Source organism: Triticum dicoccoides, chromosome 2A (genome assembly GCF_002162155.2).
Source record: "Triticum dicoccoides isolate Atlit2015 ecotype Zavitan chromosome 2A, WEW_v2.0, whole genome shotgun sequence".
NCBI lineage: Eukaryota > Viridiplantae > Streptophyta > Magnoliopsida > Poales > Poaceae > Triticum > Triticum dicoccoides.
The window spans coordinates 458,224,054-458,233,993 of record NC_041382.1 but is presented as its reverse complement, the minus strand read 5'-3'; positions in this window follow the sequence as shown (position 1 = coordinate 458,233,993).

The following is a 9,940-nucleotide window of genomic DNA, read 5'->3' as shown; positions in this document are numbered from 1 at the left end:
ACAACAATACGATCCTCGAAGAAAAGAGTATCCTTGTCATCAAGGCGGTAGCACTTGTACTTGGGTTGACTCTTGGCAATCCCAATCTTCACCTTCTTCACCATAGCATCAAGAAGTTGAGCCTCGCGAACCTGATCTTCCAAGGTAGGAGAGACTTGAAGGTTGGCGAGGAAACCTTGAGGAACAACTTGCAGATTGAGTTTGCGGAAAGCTTCACAAAGCTCGGGTTGGTAAGGCTTGATAATTAGACTGTTGAAGTAAGCCTTCCTGCTCAAAGCTTCAGCAATCACATTGGCCTTGCCTGGAGTATACTCGATACTCGGATTATACTCTTGAATCATTTCGACCCAACGAGTCTGCCTGAGGTTGAGATTAGGCTGAGTGAAGATGTACTTGACTCTTGTGGTCAGTGAAGATATCCACTTTTCTTCCCAATAAGAGATGTCTCCAAGTCAAAAGAGCATGCACAACTGCCGCCAACTCGAGGTCATGAGTGGGGTAGTTCTTCTCGTTGGGCTTCAACTGGCGAGAGGTATAAGCCAGAACTTTCTTCTCTTGCATCAACAATGCACCAAGACCTTGAAGAGAGGCATCACAGAAGACCTCGAATGGTTTGGATTCATCAGGAGGAGTCAGAACTGGAGCAGTAACCAATTTCTCTTTCAAAGTGTTGAAAGCGATGTCACATTCCGGAGACCAAATGTACTTGACGTGCTTCTGGAGAAGGTTTGAAAGAGGCTTCGCAATCTTTGAAAAGTTCTCAACGAACCTTCGACAATAGCTTGCGAGACCAAGGAAGCTACGGAGTTGCTTCACGTTCTGAGGTGGTTCCCAATTCACAATTGCAGACACCTTCTCAGGATTCACCGCTATGCCCTTAGCAGAGATGATATGCCCAAGATAAAGAACCTCATCGAGCCAAAACTCGCACTTTGAGAACTTGGCATAGAACTGGTGTTCCCTGAGCTTATCGAGCACCAAACGCAAGTGCTTGGCATGATCTTCCTTGTTCTTCGAAAAGACCAGAATGTCATCGAGGTAGACCAAGACAAAGTCATTTGTGTAGGCGTTGAAGATGAAGTTCATCATGCGAGAGAAAGTCGGAGGAGCGTTGACGAGGCCAAAAGACATGACAGTGTATTCATATGAACCATAGCTTGTTCTGAAGGCCGTCTTGGGAATATCTTGCTCACGGATTCGAATCTGATGATAACCCATACGGAGATCAAGCTTGGAGAATACTTGGGCACCTTTGAGTTGTTCGAACAGCTCATTGATGTTGGGAAGTGGGTACTTGTTCTTGATAGTCTTCTTGTTCAATGGACGGTAGTCAACACAAAGTCGGTCCATTCCATCCTTCTTCTTCACAAAAAGTACTCCACAACCCCACGGAGAAGAACTAGGTTGGATAAGACCCATTCGCTCTTGAATATCGAGTTGCTTCTTCAGCTCCTTCAACTCTTCAGGTCCGAGCTTGTAAGGATGTTTGCACACCGGTTCCGTGCCAGGCTCAAGATCGATGACGAATTCAACTAGCCGGTGCGGAGGCATTCCTGGAAGCTCTTCTGGAAAGACGTCTTGATATTCGCAAACGACTGGAATTTGTGAGATGGCATCTAGTTCACCTTTCTCATTGAGAGAAAACAGACGGATGGTATCATCACGAGCGGCAAAGACAATTACATCCTCAGAAGAATGAGTCAATTGAATCTGCCTGGCAGCACAATCAAGATGAGCCTTGTGCTTAGAAAGCCAATCCATTCCGAGAATAAGATCAATATCCGAGTCGCCCAGAACAATAGGAGAAGCTAGAAATTTGTAGTCGCCCAACGTGATAGTAACATTCGGACGCAGATATTAGCTGTCATTTGCTTGCCCAGTGACACGATTTGCAAAGAACTTTGCAGATACTGATAATCGCACTCATACTTTGATGCAAAAGGTTTGGAAATGAAACAATGCGATGCACCAGTGTCAAAAAGAACTTTTGCAGGAACATCGTTAACAGGAAGGTTACCCATGATGACATCTGACGAGTCCTCTGCCTGAGCTGCATTCACCATGTTGACCTTGGCGTACTTGGGATTATGCTTGACCACACGTGTACTTGCCGATTTCACAGGAGGAGGAGGAGGGAGACGCCTCTGATTGAAGCATTTTTTGGCATAGTGACCCTTCTGTTGGCACTTGTTGGACGTGACCTCTGAAAGCGGATGGTGATACGGAGCACTCGATCTTGGAGCTTGAGACGAAGTCTTGTTCTGAAAGCCAGGGTTGGGTGGGTGGGAAGATCCACTTCCACCTTTGCTCTTCTGTTGATACGGCTAACGGAACGGAGGAGGAGGAAGCCAATACTTCTGCTGCTTAGCCACTTGAGTTGAGGAAGAAGGAGTAGCATCTCTGACTCGCTTCTTGGAAGGATTGCACTTCAGTTGAGCAGCCTCTTGCTTTAATGCCATGTTGTAAAACTCATCGTACCTCCTGGGCTCAAAGTGGACAAGAGCTAGCTGGATTTCTTCTCTGAGACCACCCTTGAACTGGTATATCATGCTCTTCTCGTCAAGGACGTCCTGCTTAGCAAAGCGGGCGAGCTTCTGAAACATCTTGTTGTAGTCATAGACAGACATAGAGCCTTGCTTCAGGTTGCGGAATTCCTCACGCTTGCTTTCAACCACGCTCTGAGGAATATGATGAGCTTTGAAGTCTTGATGGAATTCATCCCAGGTAATCACATGGCCTCCTCTGGAATCTTTGTACTGCTGAAACCATTCTGCAGCTTGGTCTTTGAGTTGGAAGGAAGCAAACTTGACAAAGTCCTCAGGCCTGACGTTACTGCACTCGAAATGCTTGCATAAGTCCACAAGCCAATCATCAGCGTCAGTTGCCTCAACGCAATTGCTGAAGGTCTTTGGCTGGTTAGCAAGGAACTGGTTGAGTGTAGCAAAGTGATTCTAATTGTTTCCCTGGTTTCCTTGGTTACCTTGGTTGCGCTCTTGAAGAATTTGCATGATCAGCTGCGTGTTTGCATTGGTAGCAGCCATCACAGCTTGCCATGCCTCCGGAGGTGGAGGTGGTGGTGGCGGATCAGGATTCGGAGTCGTGTGCGTTGGAGGAGCCATCCTGAAGAGGTTGACATCCATTAGCACATTGATAGATAAATATTGAAGCTGAACCAAACGGGATGAAATTGCAACATATAGTCTTCACATCCGAACAAAATGAACGAATGCATTCCAATTGAAATGGTCACATATCCATAAATTGAGAAGCCACTTAGAATTTAGGTAGAGGAATTAAATCAACAAGGTACGGAGCAAGAACGAATACTCGTAAGGATCACCCAATCTCAAACCAAATATCCGTGGAAGAAGAACTAGAGCTACAAGAATTCCCACCTATGAAACTCCCGAACCTTTCGGGTTATGCAATCAGGTGTTGGGGATACAGGGGAAGCATAATATCTCACCCAAATCTAGCAAATCCTACATCCAGCTGTATCCATCCTTCAACACATAACCGAGAAAAACTTCAGAAATCGTCTACCTCAACCTTCGAAAAGCATTCGTTATACAAGTTATGGCAATACTCCCGAACTCCCGCCCCAGTACTGGATGGCGTCGAGGTTATCTCACCAACAACTGCATAAAAGAGATTTTCAATGTCGGCGAACTAAACTCAGGTATTCCAGAACTGCAACGATAAAATTGTGACGACAACACCTCGGAGCTCAACTCCCCGGGACACTGCCACAACCCCTAAATGACAGGAGGCACCAAGAACAATGTCCTCGTCACAAATCGATCGGAACGACTCCAAGATACCCGCGTGATCCTAAATTTTTTTTAGTGAAATTTGAGAAGAGAAGAGTCAAAACTCTACGTTAGGATGCCTTACTAGAGCGATGAAGGGACTAGGGAGTAAAAAGAATTCCTAAACTCTCCGATATATAATTCCTAAATGACTCAAAAAAATTTCTAGACTCAACTCATCAGCTAATTTGATCAAGCAATGGGGCTCCTAAGGTCGGGGAAGGCTCTGATTACCAACTTGTAACGCCCTCGATGTGGCTATATCTCCTACGTGTCGAAGCACGACTTAGAGGCATAACCGCATTGAAAGCAATGTTGCAAGTAAGGTAATCTTCACAACAACCCATGTAAATAGATAATAAGGGGAAAGGTACATAGTTGGCTTACACTTGCCACGTCACACAAAGTACATAAATAGCATTACAATCATCAATACACTAATGGTCCGACTACGGTACCAAAATAAAAGATCAACCCCAACATGCGACACGGTCCCGATTGCCCCAACTGGGCACCACTACCAATCATTAGGGAAAGACACATAGTAACGGCGTGAGTCTTCGTCGAACTCCCACTTGAGCTCAAGCGCATCATCTGGAACGGAGTCATCGGGCCCTGCATCTGGTTTGGAAGTAATCTGTGAGCCACGGGGACTCAGCAATCTCGCACCCTTGCGATCAAGACTATTTAAGCTTATAGGAAAGGCAAGGTAATATGTGGAGCTGCAGCAAGCGACTAGCATATATGGTGGCTAACATGTTCGCAAAAGAGAGCGAGAAGAGAAAGCAAAGCACGAACGAAGAACTAGAGAACAACCTACGGCAAACATTACTCCAACACCGTGTTCACTTCCCGGACTCCGCCGAGAAGAGACCATCACGGTAACACACGCAATTGATTCATTTTAATTAAGTTAAGGTTCAAGTTATCTACAACCGGACATTAACAAATTCCCATCTGCCCATAACCATGGGCACGGCTTTCGAAAGTTCAAATCCCTGCAGGGGAGTCCCAACTTAGCCCATCACAAGCTCTCACGGTCAACGAAGGATAAACCTTCTCCCGAGACATTCCGATCAGACTCGGTATCCCGGTTCTACAAGACAACTTCGACAAAGATAAAACTAATCCAGCAACACCACCTTAATGTGCTGAAAAATCCCGATAGGAGCTGCACATATCTCGTTCTCAGGGCACACTCAGATGAGCGCTCCATACAACTAAAATCAAACCTTGAGTTTCCCTGAGGGGGCGCTGCACAGGGCTCTAGTTTGGACCAACACTCAGAGGAGCACTGGCCCGGGGGGGTTAAATAAGATGACCCTCGGGCTCCAGAAACCCAAGGGAAAAAGAGGCTAGGTGGCAAATGGTAAAACCAAGGTTGGGCATTGCTGGAGGAGTTTTATTCAAGGCGAATTGTCAGGGGGTTCCCATTATCACCCAACCGCGTCAGGAACGCAAAATCCGGAAACATAACACCGATATGACGAAAACTAGGGCGGCAAGAGTGGAACAAAACACTAGGCAAAAGGCCGAGCCTTCCACCCTTTACCAAGTATATAGATGCATTAAGATAACAAGAATATATAATGATATCCCAACAATAAACAAAGTTCCAACAAGGAATGGTCTCCAATCTTCATGTGCAACTAGCAACGCTATAAGAGGGGCTGAGCAAAGCGGTAACATAGCCAATCAACGGTTTGCTAGGACATGGTGGGTTAGAGGTTTGACATGGCAATTTGGGAGGCATGATAAGCAAGTGGTAGGCATCTTAGCATAGGCATAGCAAAAGAGCGAGCATCTAGCAAAGCAAAGATAGAAGTGATTTCGAGGGTATGATCATCTTGCCTGCAAAGTTGTGAGAGTTGACTGGATCCTCGAAATCAAACTCAACGGGCTCCTCGTTAGCGAACTCATCTCCCGGCTCTACCCAAACAAGACAAACAAGCAAAAGGAACACAATCAACCACGTGCAAAGCTCAAACAACATGATGCAAACATGGTATGCTATGCGGGATGCGGTATGTGATGCATATGCAAGATTTGACAAGGAATGATTGAACCTGGCCTCAACTTGGAAATGCAAGAGTGCCACTGGAAAGGTGAGGTGATTTCGGTTGAAATCGATATAAATAACACCGGAATTGGATGCACGGTTTGGAAATGGCAAGCGAAAACAAATATGGCACCGGTCTGCGATAACAGCAAGTAGCCATCTAAATGCATCAAGACAAATATATTACAGAACTCAAACATGGAAACAAATACATGGCAGCGATCCACTCATAATGCTTAACAAAATATGAACACTGAGCTATGGCCAATTCATCCATTAACAGGTTCAAACAAGCATGGCAAAAGTGCAATTGGTAAACAGGTTTCAGACTTAGTGAAACTAACAAAAGTCTGGAATTTCAGATCAGGTAGCACACTTTGAAGCATGAAAACTATATGCTACAGGAACTTAACATGGCAAAGCAAGGCATGGCATGGAGATTCTCAAAGCACTTAACAAAAGTCCCTTAGTGACCTTGAGCCAAAAGGGATCAGAAAATACAATTGCAAGCATGTGAACATGGCAAAAACATAATCAGGTTACAGACTTAGAGAAAAACTGGAGCATGCAAATCTGTTAACGAGTAGGCATGTTCACGAGCTCGATGCACTCACTACAGAGCAAGGCATGACAATCTAAGCATACACCCATCAAGAATACACATTGTATAAGCTAGACATGGCAAGAATAACAACATAGAATGCACGGATCAACAACAACATCCGCGGCAAAATCGCTAACAAGTAAACAATCTGCCAGGATTCACGAAATAGCAAAAGTAGAGCTCAATTGACTCAAGCTAGGGTGCTCGATAAATGCAAACAAAGACATGGATGTATAGAGCACCAAAATATTAACAAATAATCCTTAATGATCATCCTCAAAAGAGGCACGGATCACTAGGAAACAACATGAACATATGGCATATTGATAAAAATAGATCAAGGACTTGGAGAAATCTTAAGTCCCTGAAATCAGCATTAACGAATGCACTACTTTGCAAGCTGGTGCTAGTCACCACATATATCAAAAAAATACATGGTAAGCACCTCTGTAAAGATGGCAAAGCATATAAGAAAACACATGTAGAGCTCAGGAGCATATCATGCACACATTAATAATGGAAAAAATGACAAATAGCTATTTGGTGCAGCAGATCTGAGAATTAAATCAAATAGCTCTCTTCCAACAGCATTTCGGGCATCAAGATGAGATCAAATGAAAATGATGCAATGAGATGAAATGATGTACTCTCTAAGACGAACATTTTGATATGCTACACGCCCAAAACGAAGCTACGGATGCAGAGTTACGGCATGACAAAGTTGGCAAAAATATTAGGGTTTCGGGAGGAAAGTCAACCATCTCAGATATTTTAGATCTGGATCTGGCCGAGCGCGGAAATCGAGGATCGCCGGGGTTCGAGCTCCTGTTCGCCAGAAATGTCGGGGATTGCCGGAGTAGAAGCGGCCGGCGGGCGAGGTCGGAGTAGGCGTGGAGGAGGCCGGCCGGGGCGAGGTTGTCGGTGGGGCGGCGCCCACGGCGCGGGGCGCCGGCAGCCGGAGCGGGCGGAGGCCGGCGCGGTGCGGCGCGGCGGAGCATCGCCGGCAGAGAGGCGGCGCGCGGGCGGCGGTGGCCGGCTTCGAGGGAGATGGCGGCGCGCGGGCGCGGGGCGCGGCCCGGTCTCCCCGACGGAGAGGGCCCGCCCTGGGCCGGGACGGGCCGGCGGCGGGAGGAGCCCGGCGGTGCCACGTGGCGGCGCCTCAGTGGCTGCGGGCGGCGGCAGACATGGTGTCCGGCGCGGCGGACATGTCCGGCTCGCGACGGGGCGATTTTTAGGGTTAGGGGGGAGAGAAGACCCGGGATTTCGTGGAGGGGTCTATATATAGGCATAGAGGGAGCTAGGAGAGTCCAAATGAGGTGAGGTTTTCGGCCACGCGATCGTGATCGAACGCTCTAGATGATGGAGAGGGTTTTGGTGGGTTTTGGGCCAAATTGGAAGGGTGTTGGGCTGCAACACACACCAGGCCTTCTCGGTCCCTCGGTTAACCGTTGGAGTATCAAACGAAGTCCAAATGGTACGAAACTTGGCAGGCGGTCTACCGGTAGTAAACCAAGGCCGCTTGGCAAGTCTCGGTCCAATCCGGAAATGTTTAACCTCCACACACGAAAAGAAAGTAGAAAGGACCACCGGAGTAGATAGGAGCGCCGAAATGCAAAACGGACAACGGGGAAAATGCTCGGATGCATGAGACGAACACGTATGCAAATGAAATGCACATGATGACATGATATGAGATGCATGACAACGACAACAACACACGGAGACAAAAACCCGAACCCTAGGAAATGAAATAACTTAGCGCCAGAAACAGCAAGAGTTGGAGTACATATAAGGTAAATTACATCCCGGGTGTTACATAATTGATTGGGCTTTTCTCAGGATTATTAAAGTAGTACATATTATCTTTCACATAACCAGCATCGAGGGTTTTAGGAGGTTCCCCATCTCCATGAGTAGCAAGTACACCTAATTTTTTTGGTATTTCGTGTTCCATATCCATAACTAAAGATAAAGAACAACTAAGAACAGCAAATAAAAATTACTTAGTGATAAAGCAAACAAGCACAAACGAGAATATTCACCCCACGCTATTGCTCCCCGGCAACGGCGCCAGAAAAAGGTCTTGATAACCCACAAGTATAGGGGATCGCAATAGTTTTCGATAAGTAAGAGTGTCAAACCCAACGAGGAGCTTAAGGTAGAACAAATATTCCCTCAAGTTCTATCGACCACCGATACAACTCTACGCACGCTTGACGTTTGCTTTACCTAGAACAAGTATGAAACTAGAAGTACTTTGTAGGTGTTGTTGGATATGTTTGCAAGATAATAAAGAGTACGTAAATAAAAAGTAGGCGATGTTTAGATAAACAAACAATAAAGTAAATATAGCGAGTGTGGAAAAGTGGTGGTAGGAGTTGCGAAATTGCCCCTAAGCAATTGACTACTTTACTAGACCGATATCAAGTATTATGTGGGAGAGGCCACTGCTAGCATGTCATCCCTGACTTGGAATTCTATGCACTTATGATTGGAACTATTAGCAAGCATCCGCAACTACTAATGGTCATTAAGGTAAAACCCAACCATAGTATTAAGATATATTGGTCCCCTTCAATCCCGTATGCATCAATTTCTATGCTAGGTTGAAGCTTCCATCACTCTTGCCCTGCAATACATAGTCCTATCAACATACAACTAACCCTAGAGTGTGATCCACGCGCGCAATCATATTATGGGCACCAAAGGACAGCAACATAACCACAAGCAAATTAAATCAAACATAGCAATTCATCAACCACCGATAGGACAACGAAAATCTACTCAAACATCTTAGGATGGCAACACATCATTGGATAATAATATGAAGCATAAAGCACCATGTTCAAGTAGAGGGTACAGCGGGTTGCGGGAGAGTAGACCGCTGTAGATAGATGGGGGGAAGGTGATGGAGATGTTGGTGAAGAGGGCGGAGGTGTTGTTGTAGATCGCGGTGATGATGATGATGATGGCCACGGCAGCATTCCGGCGCCACCGGAAGAGAAGGGGAGAGGGGGCCCCTTCGTCTTCTTCTTCCTTGACCTCCTCCCTAGATGGGAGAAGGGTTTCCCCTTTGGCCCTTGGCCTCCATGGCAAGGAAGGGGCGAGAGCCCCTCCGAGATTGGATCTGTCTCTTTGTCTCTCTTTGTTTCTTCGTTCCGTTCTGGCTCTGTCTCACCGTTTCGTGTATATATGGAGATCCGTAACTCCGATTGGCCTAAAACCTTCACCGTGATTTTTTCCCGAAAATTAGCTTCTTGCGGCAAAAGAAGAGCGTTAACCGCCTTACGGGTGGCTCACGAGGGTAGGGGGCGTGCCCCCCTGCCTCGTGGCCATCTCGGGCACCGTCTCGCGTGGATTTTCTTCCGGAATTTTCCAAATATTCCAAAAAGTATCTCCGTCCGTGTTTATCCCATTTGGACTCTGTTTGATATCGATATTCTGCGAAACCAAAAACATGCAACAGAC